Source organism: Oryctolagus cuniculus, chromosome 6 (genome assembly GCF_051225735.1).
Source record: "Oryctolagus cuniculus isolate XC-2025 breed Fujian yellow rabbit chromosome 6, ASM5122573v1, whole genome shotgun sequence".
Taxonomy (NCBI): domain Eukaryota; kingdom Metazoa; phylum Chordata; class Mammalia; order Lagomorpha; family Leporidae; genus Oryctolagus; species Oryctolagus cuniculus.
Window position 1 is genome coordinate 67,860,565 of NC_142872.1, and position 16,443 is coordinate 67,877,007.

The window sequence follows — 16,443 nt, forward strand, 5'->3', positions numbered from 1 at the left end:
TCTCTCTGCCTCTGCCTTTCTGTAACTCTGCCTTTCAAATAAATAAATAATTTTTTTAAAAAAGCAGAGACAGTGCCCATCTCACTATGAATTAAGAAAAATTAGTGTCTAGGCTTCTAACCTTTAAGACAAAATCTAGAGAAACCAGACTAAAAGTACCTCAAAATCCAAGGAAACTGAGAATACCAATTTTAGATAGAGACAACTTAAAGGTTAAATTGTATAAACTTAATCTTAGTGACACCCTGGCAAAACTGTGTTAAGCACCTATTTGCCACACACTGCACTAGGTATGTGGCAGCTGACATCTTGTCAGGCCTATCAGGCACTTTACATGCAGTTAACTCATTTAACCACCAATTCTCTTAAGTAGATACCATAATTCTCCTTACATAAAGAAAGGAAGGTCCAGAGAATGAGGAACTTGACTGAGATCACAGATACTAAAATAGCACAACTGTTACTTTAACCAGAGTCCGGTTCAAGACTGCTTTTAACCACTAAGCAATAATTTGCCTATGTTATCTCAATTCTCCTAGCAACCCCCGAGATGAGGTTTTTTTAGATGAGAAACTGAGACTATAGTTTAATTTGCCCAAGATTACATAGTAAGTAACAGCTGGGACTTGAATGTAGGACAATTTAGCTCCAAAGCTGTAGTCCTCATAACGGTGACTTTACAAGATCAAGATGTCATGTTCATTCTCCAGATATTATGTTGCTGGAACCAAGGTTCTAATTTACATCTCAGTTGTATCATCTTTATCATATTATCTTTACCTGTGCTTTCTACTCCAAGTCTTCCCTAAAACACTGATAAAGCAAATCTCACACAGTATCATTTCCGGATCCTTTCACATTTAAAAATTAAGCAGTACAGGCCGGTGCCGCGGCTCAATAGGCTAACCCTCCGCCTTGTGGCGCCGGCACACCAGGTTCTAGTCCCGGTCGGGGCACCGGATTCTGTCCCGGTTGCCCCTCTTCCAGGCCAGCTCTCTGCTGTGGCCAGGGAGTGCAGTGGAGGATGGCCCAAGTCCTTGGGCCCTGCACCCCATGGGAGACCAGGAGAAGTACCTGGCTCCTGCCATCGGATCAGCGCGGTGCGCCGGCCGCGGCAGCCATTGGAGGGTGAACCAACGGCAAAGGAAGACCTTTCTCTCTGTCTCTCTCTCTCACTGTCCCCTCTGTCAAAAAATAAAAAAAAAAAAAAAAAAAAAAAATTAAGCAGTACCTCAAAGGACTTTCCTTTTTTTGAGTTAAAGCTGTCAATAACAAATGAAATCAGAAATTTCCAACTATTTATGAACTCAATAAAAATAGCAAATCACATTCAAAAGATATGAAAGATAACTACTTTTAAAAACAAAGTAAAATATATTAAGAAGAGTGACATGCATTTTTGAAAATCTTTTTAACATCCACCCACTAATATACAGGGTATGAAGTCAAAATCATGATTTATGTGGACAAAACTCATCAAGATTAAAAGTAAGGAGACGGGGATCTGCATTGTGGCTAGGCGGGTAAAGCCACCCCTTGCAGTGCTGACATCCCATATGAGTGCAAGGGTTCATGTCCCCACCTCTCCAGTTCCAAACCAGCTCTCTAATATGGCCTGGGAAAGCAGCAGAAGATGGTCCAACTCCTTGGGCCCTTGCACTTGCGTGGGAGACCCAGAGGAGGCTCCTGGCTTCAAATCTGCTCAGCTGCAGGCATTGCGATCATTTGGGGAGTGAACCAGTAGATGCAAGACCTCTCTCTCTGTGTGTCTCTACCTCTCTGTAACTCTTTCAAATAAGTAAAATAATTGTTAAAAAAAAAAAAATTGAGAGAGTGGCCATCAATTCTAAATCTGTCTCCTTATCATGAACCAAGCAACAACCATCTAGTTTCTGGCTGCCAACATCATTTCCTTTCCTTACCTTTGGCCAGATTTTCCAACATCTATTTACTTTCCCTTTCTCACTATGAATAACATTCATTCTAGTTACCACCATCTAACAGCAACTGTGGCCTTTTGAGGTAGTCAATGTTAATTTATTCTAGCTGCTAACTCACATATGCAATCACTTAAGAGTTTCTAAATATTAGCAAACACTTTGGACTCGCTACTCCTATTTTCCCCTAAAACTATAAAAGAAAATTACTCATTAAATGCTGACCTTACAAAGCATCAATAACACTAGGGGCAGGTGCATTGGTGCAGCGGATCAGGCTACCCACTTGTGACACTCAAATCATTTATCAGCATGCCTAGATTCTAGTCTTGCCTTTGCTCCTGATCCAGCTTCCTGCTAAGGCACATTATGGGAAGCAGCAGGTGATAGCTCAAGTAACTGGAACTCTGCCATCCACATAAAAGACCCAGATGGAGTCTTTGGCTTCTGGCTTTAGCCTGGTTCAGTCCCAGCTACTGTACACATTTGGGGAGTGAAATCAGAGGATGGAAGATTTCTCTGTCACTCTGCTTTCAAATAAATAAACCTTTAAAAAATAACACAAAAATCTTTTTCCAAAGCGAATGATACAGTTTCAAAAAATTTGACAGGTAATCTAAAGCACTTGTGTTCATGGAGCTCTGCTACACACTGCTTTTTCACTGCAGATGTGTACATTATTGGCTTTTCCAAAATATTGAACATGCTGTGAAACTGGATTTTTGACCGAAGACAGGGATGGAGTTCCTGGCCATTGCAGAGAGCTGGACTGGAAGTGGAACAGCCGGGACTAGAACTGACACTCATATGGGATGCCAATGCCACAGACAATTAACCTACTGTGCCACAGGTCCGGCCCCTACTCTGCCTTTCAAATAAATAACTCTTTAAAAAAAAAAAAAGATACTGCCAATGAGATCTACTATGTCAACATGATCAGCTACTAGGAGAAACAGGGTCTCCCTATATTATCAAACCTATATCAAATGCCCATATGACCTAGGAAATAGTAGATAGAGAAATGAGTACTAAGAACAGTGGTTTGCTTTAAAGCACTAATAACCTCACTCAAGATGTCACATTTTGGGGCCAGCATTGTGGCTTAGTGGGTAAAGCCTCCACCTGCAATGCCAGCATCTCATATGGGTACTGGTTTCAGACTCAGATGCTCTACTTCTGATCAAGCTCCCTGCTAATGTGCCTGAGAAAGCAGTGGAAAATGGCCCAAGTGCTTGATCCGCTGAACCAACATAGGAGACCAGAAGAAGCTCTGGGCTCCTAGCTTCAGCCTGGCCCAGCTGCAGCCATGTAGGGAGTGAACCAGCGAATGGAAGCTCTCTTTCTATAACTCTGCCTTTCAAGTAAATAAATATATATATATGCTACATTTTAGCTTTTAAAAAAAATTTTGGTGCAGTTTTAAATGTAGAATACCAGCAAGGAAGGAACCATCAGATATAGTCATTTGCTACAATAACTTATAGCAAGTTATTTGCTACAAACAGGTAGAAAGGTAACAACTAGGCAATTTAACAGCCATCCTGTGGGTAAATATGGCTAAATGCACCAATATTTAAATGAACTTTGGGCTGTGGAGTACAGCACAAGTACAAACTTGTGAGACTATGAATATTCTTAGTCTTCTAGAAACTGGATTTTAACACTGTGATTTTTATCCCAGATAAGCTTCACCACTAATGGGGAAAGATTTTTTTTATCCTGTTTTGATATATAAAGTCTATAAATAAGATAATTTTATATAATCAAATAAAACCTCAGTCATTGCAGCCTATCTATCAGGGAAAAGCTTGAAAAATACATATGTAACATAGTACACTAAAAATTTATTTCTAGGCCAGCGCCACAGCTCACTAGGCTAATCCTCTGCCTGCAGCACCGGCACCCCGGTTCTAGTCCCGGTCAGGGCACCAGATTCTGTTCCAGTTGTTCCTCTTCCAGTCCAGCTCTCTGCTGTGGCCTGGGAAAGCAGTGGAGGATGGCCCAAGTGCTTGGGCCCTGTACCCACATGGGAGACCAGGAAGAAGCACCTGGTTCTTGACTTTAGATCGGCGCAGCGCGCCAGCTGTGGTGTCCATTTGGGGGGTAAACCAATGGAAAAGAAGACCTTTCTCTCTGTCTCTCTCTCTAACTCTGCCTGTCAAAAACAAAAAAATAAAATAAAATAAAATTTATTTCTAGGGGCGGGCACATGGGTGCAACTCCTGCTCTGCTCCTGATTCCAGTTCCCATACCCTAGGAGACAGCAGTTCATGGCTCAAGTACATGGGTCTTGCCACCCAGGAGGAAGACCTGGATTGATTTCCAAGCTCTCAGCATTGGCCTGGCCCAGCCCTGGCTGTCGTAGACATTTGGGGAGTGAACCAGAAGGTGGAAGATCTCACTCTCCTGGCCTTTTAAATAAATTAAAAAAAAAAAAAAAAAAAAAAAGAAGAAAGAAAGAAAGAAGGAAGGAAGGAAGGAAGGAAGGAAGGAAGGAAGGAAGGAGGAAGAAAGAGAGAAAGGAAGGAGGGAGGGAGGGGAGGGGAGGGAGAGAAGGGAAGGGGGGGAGGGAGGGAGGGAAAGGAGGGAGGGAGGGAGGGAAGGGAGTTTTTTCTTAAGTTTAGACCTAAGGAAACAAAGCTGGTGACTAGGTGCTAGTCTTCTTTCTACACTGCCTCTTCTTTACTAGTACCCTCTTTCCCTTCTCTTCCGTTATAAATATTTCCAAACCGCAGTCTATTACCTTCTTCCTCTTAACCTCCCATTTGCTTGGTAGCTCAGTGTACAATGACTTTTATTTCCTTGATCCCATGAAAAGCTGCTCTGCTTAAATTCACCTGCCTGCCAAATCTCATGGTTAGACCTCATTTTCACCTAAACCCAGGCACCATTTGTCACCACTGAAAACCATCTCTTTCTGGACGCTCTTAGCTCTTCAGGCATCTGTAATCTGTCTTCCTCCCACCTCCTTAAATAACCTTGTCCAAAATTAAATATTGGCTGTTCCTTAGGGTCCCTTGGTCCTCCTCCTTCCTGTATTAACTAATCTGTGGTCCATGAGTGAGTTTCACATTTGTGTACGCACATATTTTCAATCTCTTCACCAATGTCTGTAATTCTCAACTCATCCTCAAGTAAGGACCTTACCTCCCTTCAAAAGGCAAAAAACTTATGTTCATACATGCTTCCTGAATGATTGCCTAACTTCCACTGCCAACTACTACATATCGAATCCTTCACGACTGTTCCAGATGCCTATTAAGACATAGCAACCTAAATAAGAGGTTTGTTAAACTTAACATAATAAATTATCAAACAATTCTAACTTCCCTTACCCAAATCTGCTCTTCTTCCTTTATTTCCCATGTTAAAACATACCAGCAGTTCCCTAAGCTAATTAACCTCTGATTCATGATCAACCCTTTCCTCTTTTTATAGCTCACTGCTTGCCTGTCCCTAACTCTGCTATCTTTCAACATTATTCTAGGTTTTCTACTCCTATGCTGATGTCCATCTTACACGACTTAAAAATGAACTCTTACTCCACTATCTTTTTTTTTTTTTAAAGATTTTATTTATTTATTTGAGAGGCAGAGTCACAGAGACAGAGAGGAAGAGATAGAAAGAGGTCTTCCATCCACTAGTTGGTTCACTTCTCAAATGGTTGCAATGATCGGAGCTGGGCTGATCCAATGCCAGGAGCCAAAAGCTTCCTTCGGGTCTCCCGCATGGGTACAGGGGCCCAAGCACTTGTGCCATCTTGCACTGTTATCCCAGGCCATAAGCAGAGAGCTGGATTGTAAGAGGAGCAGCTGGGACATGCACCAGTGCCCTTATGGGATGCTGACACTGCGGGCAGAGGCCTAACCTCTTATTCCACAGCATTGGCCCTTACCCCACCATCTTGACTCCTTTTATCTAGCTTCTATATTTTCATGTTCCTCCTGAAAAGGGTCTCACACACACCTTTCTCCCAACCCTATTCACCCAAATTCTCAATACATACTCTTCATAAACAAAGGGAAGTCCCAACAGCTTCAAGGAAAAAACTAAAACCAAGCTGTTTCTGACCATTCTTGTCGGCATCCCTGCAGCATTCTATGCTTCACAACCCAGTTGTATATAATTTGATCTGGGACACAATGCTCCTCCCAATCTACTCCACTCAGCCTGACAAACCCCTATTCATCCTTCTTAAACACCCAACTTAAAGGCCTAAAGTTTCCCAGGCAGAATTTAGTTACTCCTTCCTTAGCAATCCCATACCACTCTACATACTCCTAACTACTACTGCATAACCTGAAGGATGCTTTCTTGTTTAATTTGTCTCTCTCTAAACCCACTTGGGATGAAAGACTGAGTCTACACACAGTGCTTCATATATGGGTTGTTCAACAAGTATTTTTGGAACTGATTTATAGCACTATTTTAAAAAGCTATATTCAATTATAACCAATTCTGCTACAATACTTGTTTTAAAAATATTAATTTTTCCAATATGACTAACGTATTAGGGAACAATCTGGGTGTAACAAATTTTTAGGTGCTATTTTGTCTGCAAGCACACACACTGAGGGTAGAAAATCACACCCAACTGAACTGAGCTGTGAAGAATATACAATACACACACACAAACACCACACTCAAATTCTACCAGCTGAGTAAGTTCACTATGTGTTACGAGCTGTATCCACTCACAATTACCCATCTGACTTTGGGTAACTCTTCCTGCTTCACAAAAACTCCAGAACAGCAACCCTCTCAATGTCCATTTTCACAAGCAGCTAAGTCCTTTTCAAGGTAAAGTACCATATTTGACATAATAGTTTAAGACTCGTAGTTTCCACTACACAATTCTACATTAGGTTGGTGATTTTTCAGAACATATGTGACTTTACAACAAAACTGCATAAATTAACAGCTGTATGAGGAGTTCTTAGGTTAAAGAAAGTCTCAATATTCCAATTCCAATAATCTATAGGTCAGGAAATTCTGCCTTCTCAAATTCCAAAAAATCTTTATAGCCCATACCCTAACAGACCCTCATCATGTGTATCTTTAAGCTGTGACTTGTGAGTGCAAGGTTGATTTTTCCAGCTTGAACTCCACAGTCTGCCTAAGTCTACCATCATGTCACTTAAAAGGATTCTGAGGACCAGCATTGTGGCACAGCTGGTTAAAGCCCCAGCCTGCAGTGCCGTCATCCCATATGGGCGCTGGTTCGAGTCCCAGCTGCTCCACTTCCGATCCAGTTCTCTGCTGTGGCCTGGGAAAGCAGTGGAAGATGGTCCAAGTGCTTGGGCCCCCACGCCCGCATGGGAGACCCTGAGGAAGCTCCTGGTTCCTGGCTTCGGATTAGCGGCTATTTGGGGAGTGAACCAGTGATGGAAGACCCCTCTCTCTCTCTCTCTCTCTCCTCTCTGTGTGGCTCTGACTTTCAAATAAAAAAATAAATCTTTAAACAAAATAATTTAAATGACCCTATACTAGAGAGCAACTGGGCAGGGCCCTCAAGCCCACCACAAAAGGGACTACAGATACAAGAGACACCAACACCCAAGTTGGAAATGGACTCCATCATTAACTCTATACTATCTCAAATGTGACTTGAGTTTTACTTGTAGGACCTCCACTCTATTCACAACACAGACCTCAAAATAAACTCTCAATCACCTTGCCCCCTTGCTAAAAATATTTTGTCTCTCCCCTTGGCGATAGAATAAAGGTATAAACTTCACTTTAGCTTGACAAACATGGTCCTTCAAAATCCAGGGTGGAACACACCTTTGCAGGCATCTGAAGTCACTCCCACTGCTCCATAACACCTTATCACTAGCCTTACCCCAACACTGGACACCTGAGTGTTCCCACTGTTCCTTCTATTAAGAAATGACCCCCATCTCTTTAGTCTGCTGAACTCTTGTTCAATGTTATTCTCTGTAAACTGCTCCCATTCCCTCCTCAAATTTAATCCTTCTCTCTTCTGTTCTCTCACAGCATCTGGTGCACCTTCTAAGTCTACACACTCTAAGAAGGCAGAGACTGAGTATTATGTGTTTGAATGTGCAGTGTCCATCACTGTGGCCAACAAGTACTACTTCTTGCCATGTTACTTACTACAAAAATATAAATAAATGAGGGAGAAGAAAAGCCAGGAGAAGGATACAGCTAAAGCAGCCTAAATGAGTCCCCATTTGCACAGATATAACCCTCCTTCTCCTCTTGTTCAAATATCAAAATATAGCACAATCCATTGAACTCTGATACACAGGCTGGGTGTACAGTATGTTTACAGTGTGATAGAGTTTATTAACTGCACTTCACTGTAAAATGGCTCCTTCCTAAAGTGATTAGTGGGTACATCATTTTGTAGAAGTTAGCAATTTTTTTTTTTTTTTTGACAGGCAGAGTGGATAGTGAGAGAGAGAGACAAAGAGAAAGGTCTTCCTTTGCCGTTGGTTCACCCTCCAATGGCCACCAACGCAGCCGGCGCACCGCGCTGATCCGATGGCAGGAGCCAGGTACTTATCCTGGTCTTCCAAGGGGTGCAGGGCCCAAGCACTTGGGCCATTCTCCACTGCACTCCCTGGCCACAGCAGAGAGCTGGCCTGGAAGAGGGGCAACTGGGACAGAATCCGGTGCCCCGACCGGGACTAGAACCCGGTGTGCCGGCGCCGCAAGGCGGAGGATTAGCCTAGTGAGCCGCAGCGCCTGCCAGAAGTTAGGGAATTTTAAAATTAAAATGAAAACTCCTCTAGATAATGTACTAATTTCCAATCACAACAAAAGTGCAAACAGTTCTGCATATACACGAATCAAAATCTTTTCTCCAGTAAAATACATGCTCCTATCTAAACCTACCTGAACTTTTCCAAAGTGATAAATGCTTTAAAAGCAGTGTTTCTCTCCAACAGTTAACCTAGCACATGGAAATGGGTTACAAAAGTGCTGTAAAGGGGCTGATGTGGTGATGCAGTGGGTGAAGCCGCCATCTGCATCCCATACAACCACTGGTTCGAGTCCTCACTGTTCCACTTCCAATCTACCTCTGGCTAATGCACCTGGGAAAGCAGCAAGACAGCCCAAGTGCTTGGGCCCCTACCACCCACAAGTGAGACCCAGACAGATTTCCAGGCTCCTGGCTTCAGCCTGGCCCAGCCCAGCCCCGGTCATTGCAGCCATTTGTGAAGGGAACCAGCAAATAGAAGATTTGCTGTCTCTCCCCCTCTCTGCCTTTCAAATAAAAAAAAAAAAAAAAAAAAAAAAGTATCTTTAAAAAAAAAAACAAAGTGCTTAAGATATTGATAGGGCCAGCGGCGTGGCTCACTTGGTTAATCCTCCACCTGCAGTGCCGGCATACCATATGGGCCCCGGGTTCTAGTCCCAGTTGCTCCTCTTCCAGTCCAGCTCTCTGCTGTGACCTGGGAAGGCAGTGGAGGATGGCCCAAGTGCTTGGCCCTGCACCCGGATGGGAGACCAGGAGGAAGCACCTGGCTCATGGCTTCGGATCGGCGCAGCGTCGGCTGTAGCAGCCATCTGGGGGGTGAACCAACAGAAGAAAGACCTTTCTCTCTGTCTCTCTCTCTCTCTCTCTCTAACTCTATCTGTCAAATAAATTTAAAAAAAAAAAAAAAAAAGATATTGAACTCTCACCCCTCACAGCCCCAAGGTTCCTGCTATAAGCAGCCCTCAACATTTATTCCAGTAGGCCTTAGATAATAATATTCTTTCCTGTTGCACCACTGATATGAAAAGACTATAAGAAGGTTAATATGTGTACAGTGGAATGAATATCTGGGTATCAACCAAAATGTATATTTATATACTACTAGTGGGCAAATTCTTGTAACACTTTTATTTGCAGCCCAAGTTCTTACAAACCACAGCCTTGTCTGTTCAAAAGAAAACAATCTGAAGTTTCCCAGTAATTGTAGTGTGACTTTGCCAACAGGTTAAAAAAAAAAAAAAAAAAGAGTGAAAATACCTTCCAATTGAACAGGCATTCAAACCCAGCTTCTTCAACCACATCACCACTGATGAATACACTTAAAATTATGCCAAGGATAGATTTCACAGAGAATGTGAAGTCTCAAAAGAAAATATATGTCTTAAGTCACAAACTCTTTTTAGCATGTCTTTAAACATCTTGGTCACTTATTGAGAACTGATCAGAGTAAACAACCTTAAGTAACTTCAACCAAACAGCCCCTGCTCTCCCCAAAGAATGTCAGGCAGTGACATCACCCAATCACATCACATGCTCATGCACACAAAACCTGGTCCTTTCCCTTCTGATTGCAGTATCTCGGGCAAGTGGCTTTGACCACTGAGCACTTCACTTTCCTCATCAGCAGCTGTTCAAATAGTTCATTTGAGGCAAGAAGACTGGACTAGATCACTGGTCTAAAGATACTAAGCAGTCTTTAAGACTTCATCACATTCTAAAGACTATGGTGACTGTCTTCACTGCAATTAAAAAAAAAGCCGATTTCTCACAGGCCACATCAGCTCCTACAGCCTTCAGAACTATTTTAGAGCAATGTTAAAGTCTACTGTATTGTGAAAAATACGAAGCGCTACTACACACCAGTTTATTTTTCCCTTATTCATACCCACTGTAAAGTTAAAGCCCCAGACACAAGCAGGCAAGGCGCTCAAGCAGCCAGCGATGAGACAATGTACCTAGAAAACAGGTTTTAAGTACAAGAACTCAAATCCAAGCATTCTATAAACTGTGTCAGTTGAACACATCAACAAATCCGAGGTGGCCGAGCAAGATGACCAGTCACACTGTTGTCATCTGCAGTAAGTTAAATAAAATAAGGTTACAGGTGCTGGATGCAAGGCAGAGGAGGAAAAGAGTCGATGGGGAAAAAGTTTCCAACGAAAATAACGCCGGGTGTTGAAAAATAAAAAAAGAGATGTGCCTGGGGCTACCGGAGAAAACTGCTCGCAGCGACGGGACTGCCCACAGGCGAGTCGTAGCAACACGGTAAAACAGATCTCTTCACCCGGTGCTAGGTGAGCTCTACCCTCGCAACACCCCCTCCCCAAAAGAAAGTCGGCGTCAGACAATGTTAAACAATTCGGGGGGAGGGGTAACAGTCGGCTTCCCGCTCGGCAGTAACTGCGACGTTCCACGCTCCACGGCGCGCCACTTGCGCCTCGGCACTCCGGGCCCGGGACTGCTCCTCGGCTCGGCGGGGCCGGGCCCGCCCCCCTGCGCGCCGCCGCCGTCCAGCAGCGCCCCCAGCCAGCGCTCGGGGGGGGGGGGGGGGGCGGGATCGCGGGCCGCCACAGCCGCCCGCCTGCCCGAGGCAGCGGGCCCGGCGCCCGCGGAACTCCAGCCCGGGCACGACCGAGCGGGCTCCGAGCGCGGCCGGCCCGCGGGCCCGCCTCGCTCACCTCTCGAGGGGCGCCGCCCTCCTCCGCCGCTGCCGCCGCCTCCTCCCTGTGAGTGCAGCGGGGTCTGACCTGTGGAACCACCATACCAGTCCCGCCCGCTGCTGCAGCGCCGCCGCCGCCGCCGCCGCCGCTCGTCTGCCGCCTCAGCCGCCGCTCTTTTGTTCCCCTCCGAGCGCTGCCGCTCCAGCCGCCGGCCTCAGACGCCCCGATGGGCCGCCGCTACACCTTCCTGCTCTCTCGGCTCCCGGCCTCGCCCTCCGCGCTGCGCCCGCCGCCGCCTTCGCTCCCGCGCCGCCGACGCCGCCGCCACCGACGCCGCCGCCTCCTCTTCCGCGCCCCCCTCGTTTTCATTGAAAGCAAACAAGCATCATGGCGGCGGCCGCCGTCCCCCAGCCCGGCCGCCGCCGCCGCTCTAACATCCCGGCTGCCCATTGGCCGACGCCGGCGGGAGATACCATCGGCCTCCCCCGGGAGGGTACCCAGGCCCCGCCCCCTTACCCCCCCCCGCGCAGGAGCGCAGTGAGCCGGCCCGGCGCTCTCCACCCCGCCCGCCCGCCCTCCCGCCCTCTCTTCCCTCTGAGCTCTGAGTCCCTGACCCGCCTCTCTGTTTTCTGCTGTTGTTAAGCCTCTTCCTTTTTCCTTCTTGCTCTTTTCGCCTCAGGTGGTTCTCCTTTATCTCATCTTTTCCCTCTTCTTCCTTGAGTCTCCTCCTTTGCCTTAAGCCTTAGCCTGTCAACACGTGGGAACACAGACAGGCTTGGGACTTTTGACCTTAAACCAGTATCTTAATCTGCCTAAAGGCAATACTTCGGGTGGTCCTGAGCAGCCCTGTAATTCTGCCTGGTCCAGTTATGCAGAAAAAAATACGCACGTGGGCCGTTTCAGTCCTGCAAGTTAATGGATGGTTTTGGTGGCATTGGCCTCGCCTGTGAAACCACCCATAATTGCATTCAAAGACCAAGAGGTTCTATTCAGGGCAGGCCGTGGTGTTTGGTGAACAGAGAAAAGGACACAGGGGTGACTCAGACCTCACCCTGCCCGAACTACTGATAGGGGCAAGACAGCTGGAAAGTCAGAGGTGTATGGTACAAAGGAACTGAAGCCCATCCACCTAAATGACACAACAGGACAGGATCTTGCCTGGAAAGTCAACCCTGAGAGATGAGCGTGAGATGGCTTCCAAGAGCTAACAGGTGAGATCCTCACTCACCCACTGCCTCCAGCTCCAGGGGGTGTGGAAGGAGAGGGGCTGTTGCTTGGGTACAGACTTGGCAGGACAAGCATAGGCCTAAAAGGCAACCACACTTGCTCCTCCCCAGAATTGCCTTGAGATGGGCATTGCCTGCCCTTTGCCAAGACATAAGCAGTGACAGCCTGGAATGGTAGGGTCGGGACACGGGACAGGGCAGGGCACTGGCAGTAAGCCCAACACAGGTAGGGATCAGTAAAAACAAGCAGCCCAGCATGGCCACCAGCCCCTAGGCTGCTGGAGTTGTGTACCAGGCTGAGGGGACAGCAGGGCAGGCACGTGTGCTTGTGCCCCGGCAGCCAGTGCTCTGGCCTGCAGAAAGGGGTGCTTTTCTGTAATTACTCAGCCCACAGTGGGCTATTTACTCATGATTGGCACAGTATGTGTGGTGGACGGCAAGAATGGTTGCATCACAAAATACATGGTAGCACAGAAGTAGCCATGCCACAGACTTGTTTGGAGTCAACTCTGGACTAGCCCCCATGGGGTGGAGGGTGGAAACTGTATCAACCCAACCTGTGCACATTATGTTCTTTGCATAGCTGGGGAGAACTCCGTAAAATGTCTGTTCATCCTTTCAGATCCAGTTGCAGTGTCACTCAAATTGGCTTATGCAAAAAAGAGGTTATTTCTTCATTCAGGTGTTACATAACTAAATCTTGCAGGCACCATAAGAGGATCAATCTCTGGGCTGGCACTGTGGCGAAGCAGGTAAAGCTGCCGCCTGCAGTGCCAGCATCCCATATGGGCACTGGTTCAATTCTCAGCTGCTCCACTTCTGATCCAGCTCTCTGCTATGGCCTGGGAAAAAATGTAGGAGATGGCCCAAGTCCTTGGGCCCCTGCACCCACATGGGAGATCTGGAAGAAGCTCCTGCTCCTGACTCCTGGCTTCAGATCAGTGCAGCTCCGACCGTTGCGGCCAATTGGGGGAGTGAACTAGCGGATGGAAGACCTCTCTCTCTCTCTACCTCTGCCTCTCTGTAACTCTGCCTTTCAAATAAATAAATAAATCTTGAAAAAAAATCAATCTCACTCTGTTCTCCCAGCTGGCCTCCTCACACAGTGGGAGAAATGGCCACCTGCACCTGTGTGTTTAGCTTCTGCCTGCTTCTGCATGTGGATCAAGGGAGTCATTTTTTCCTAAAAGTCCCAGCGGAAGGCCCCAGGCAGGACTGGCCTGGAATGCACCCTGTTTCTCCTCCCGCAGCCAACCGTGAGGTCAGTCCCTCGTGAATCAGAAGTACCGAGAGTGGGAACTGATTCTTCACAGCCGGTGGGGACGGCCAGGAGAAGGGACACAGACCTTCCCTGGCATCTCTCCTGCAGGCTCGCTGCCCACATCCATGGTGGCAGCACTTCCCAAACAGTGTGGCTGCCATTTGTTTACCACTGCCCCTGCCAGGCTGTGAGCTGCTCCATTCCTCTTTGGGCCCGCACACCATCACCTGGGGTGCTTTTGAGGTTTTGCCACTTGGCAGGCTTTTCCCTGTTCCTTCTGTCAAGAGAATCTTGCAGGACCAGTCAGCGATTGATGAGGGGATACTGGAAGAGAGTTCTTGCATTGTGTGTGAATTAGTGGCAGCCAGCACCATTGTCCCTATCACATGGAGTGGACAGAGACTGTTGAAGAGAGACAGCTGTGGTGACATGGAGTCAGTCTCAGGTCCTAACCTATCCCAAGTGTGACCCAAATAATTAAATTTTGCTTAAGGCAGTTTGAGTTGGGCTTCCGTCATGCACAATCAAATTTTAAGTTGATGCTCAAGCAATGCATTGGGTGGGTGAATAACCAAGATGAATAGCCAGGTGGTAGCCACTGTATCAGTCCATTTTCACTACTATGATGAAATAATTGAGGCAGACTAGCTGTAAGGAAAGAAGTTCAGGTTGCTCGCAGTATAGGAGGCTGGAAGTCCAAGGTCAGGTGGACCCACTGGTGTGTTTTTTTTTTTTAAAGATTTATTTATTTATTTATTTTGAAAGTCAGAGTTACACAGAGAGAGAAGGAGAGGCAGAGAGAGAGGTCTTCCATCCGCTGGTTCACTCCCCAATTGGCCACAAAGGCTAGAGCTGAACTGATCCAAAGCCAGGAGCCTGGAGCTTCTTCTGGGTTTCCCACATGGGTGCAGGGGCCTAAGAACTTGGTCCATCTTCTTTCCCAGGCCATAGCAGAGAGCTGGATCAGAAGTGGAGCAGCCAGGGCTTGAACCAGCGCCCATATGGGATGCTGGCACTACAGACTGCGACTTTATCAGCTACACCACAGTGCCGGCCTCCCCCCCGCCCCCACTGGTATGTTCTATGGTGAGGGCCTAATGGCTGATGGCAAACTGGTGGGAGCACCCACAAGAGCAAAAAATAGCATTGCCAGATCAGAAGCCAAGAGGCAGTGTGGGCATTGGGCTCATCCTTACAACTTGCTCTTGTGAGAACTGACTCAAGGTCCCGCAAGAACCACCTTAACCCTTCTGAGGGCAGCCGCCAAACTCAGGACCTCCCACCTACCTCTTAGCATAGCCACACTGCATACCAAGTTCAAAACACATTGAGCCAGCACTGTGGCACAGTTGGTTAATCCTCCACCTGCGGCAAAAGCATCCCATATGGCTGCCGGTTCTAGTCCCAGCTGCTCCACTTCCAATCCAGCTCTCTGCTGTGGCCCGGGAGGGCAGTGGAGGATGGCCCAAGTGCTTGGGCCCCTGCACCCACATGGGAGACCCAGAGGAAGCTCCTGGCTCCTGGCTTTGGATCGGCACAGCTCCAGCCGTTGCAGCCATTTGGGGAGTGAACCAACGGATGGAAGACCTCTCTCTCTCTCTCTCGCTCCCTCTAACTCTACCTCTCAAATAAATAAATAAAATCTTTTTAAAAAAATGAACTCTTCAGGGACAAACCCTTCCAAAACCACTGATGTTGCTGTGGTCTCCAGTACTCAACCATCCTGGAGAATTGCAATACAAACCCAGGCTTGATGCAGGATGTGGCTCTTAACCTTAGGGATCCAGTTTCAGGAGTTGCCAGGATCCTTAGAGACAGGCAGTGTTGATCAGACTGCCTACAGCAACCAAATTTCACAGGAGACTGCTGAGTAAGCCAGGTCCTAAGGTCTATCTGCAACACAAAGTGAACCACTTAGTGAGCAAAATGCTTGACTGGAAGATCCAGGAGCCCTCTTCCTGCAGGGAAGCCTAAGGCATGGACCCATTGCATGGGCTCATTCAGCTCTGATAGTGGGATATTTCTCTAAGGGCTGGAGACCCTGTAGTCAGGGGCCAGCACTGATAACCAAAACTCCTCACCCATGGGGCAGGTGTTGTGGCACAGCAGCTAGGGGCACCTCCTGTGATGCCAGGATCCCATATGGGTGCCGGTTTGAGTCCTGGCTGTTCCACTTCAGATCCAGCTCCCTGCTAATGGTCTGGGAAAGGCAGAAGGTGCCCCAAGTGTTTGAGCCCCTGCTACCTACATGGGAGACCCAGATGAAGCTCCTGGCTTTGGCCTGGTCTTGCAATGGCCATTGTGGCCTTCTGGGGAGAGAACCAGTGGATGAAAGATCTCTCTCTCTCTCTCTCTCTCTCTCTCTCTCAATCTCTAACTCTGATTCTCAAAATAAATCTCAAAAAAGAAAAAAAGGCCTGGCAAGGACATGGGTAGAACCTGGCTGTCTGCCTTGCCTCTGGGCTCAAGGTCTCCGTTCCAGTTTTCCTCAGATTGGGTCTTGTGTACCAGTGAAATCGGACAAGACCCCCTAAAATTTACCCTGAAATGTGGCCCCTTAAAGTTCCATAGAAATGCTATCCGGGGTGCCACATGTGCTACCGGAATTTGGGGTGCCTTACGATTTTACCAC

At 47.1% G+C, this 16,443-nt stretch overlaps 1 protein-coding gene and 1 long non-coding RNA gene across 8 annotated transcripts in view; one reads left to right on the top strand and one right to left on the bottom strand.

Moving 5' to 3' along the window:
• Positions 1–11,742, bottom strand: part of CNOT6 (CCR4-NOT transcription complex subunit 6) — a 56,124-nt gene extending 44,382 nt beyond the window's left edge. Inside the window, exon 1 of one of the 5 annotated variants that reach the window (XR_016236470.1) lies at positions 11,343–11,718. The gene's annotated coding sequence lies outside the window, so the exon portion shown is untranslated. Of the gene's footprint in view, positions 1–11,342 lie in introns of all 5 variants that reach the window. The other 4 variants (XM_051833811.3, XM_051833810.3, XM_070076500.2 and 1 more) reach the window with 4 other exon arrangements.
• A 204-nt stretch (positions 11,743–11,946) lies between these two features.
• LOC138850223 (uncharacterized) lies at positions 11,947–13,616 on the top strand. Of its 3 annotated transcripts, none has more exons than XR_016236472.1 (2): positions 11,947–12,535; positions 13,173–13,616. It is a non-coding gene; the product is annotated as an uncharacterized LOC138850223 (long non-coding RNA). The 3 variants fall into 3 exon arrangements; XR_016236473.1 differs by having other exon boundaries at positions 13,233–13,616; XR_016236471.1 differs by having other exon boundaries at positions 13,257–13,616.
• Positions 13,617–16,443: the final 2,827 nt, after the last annotated feature.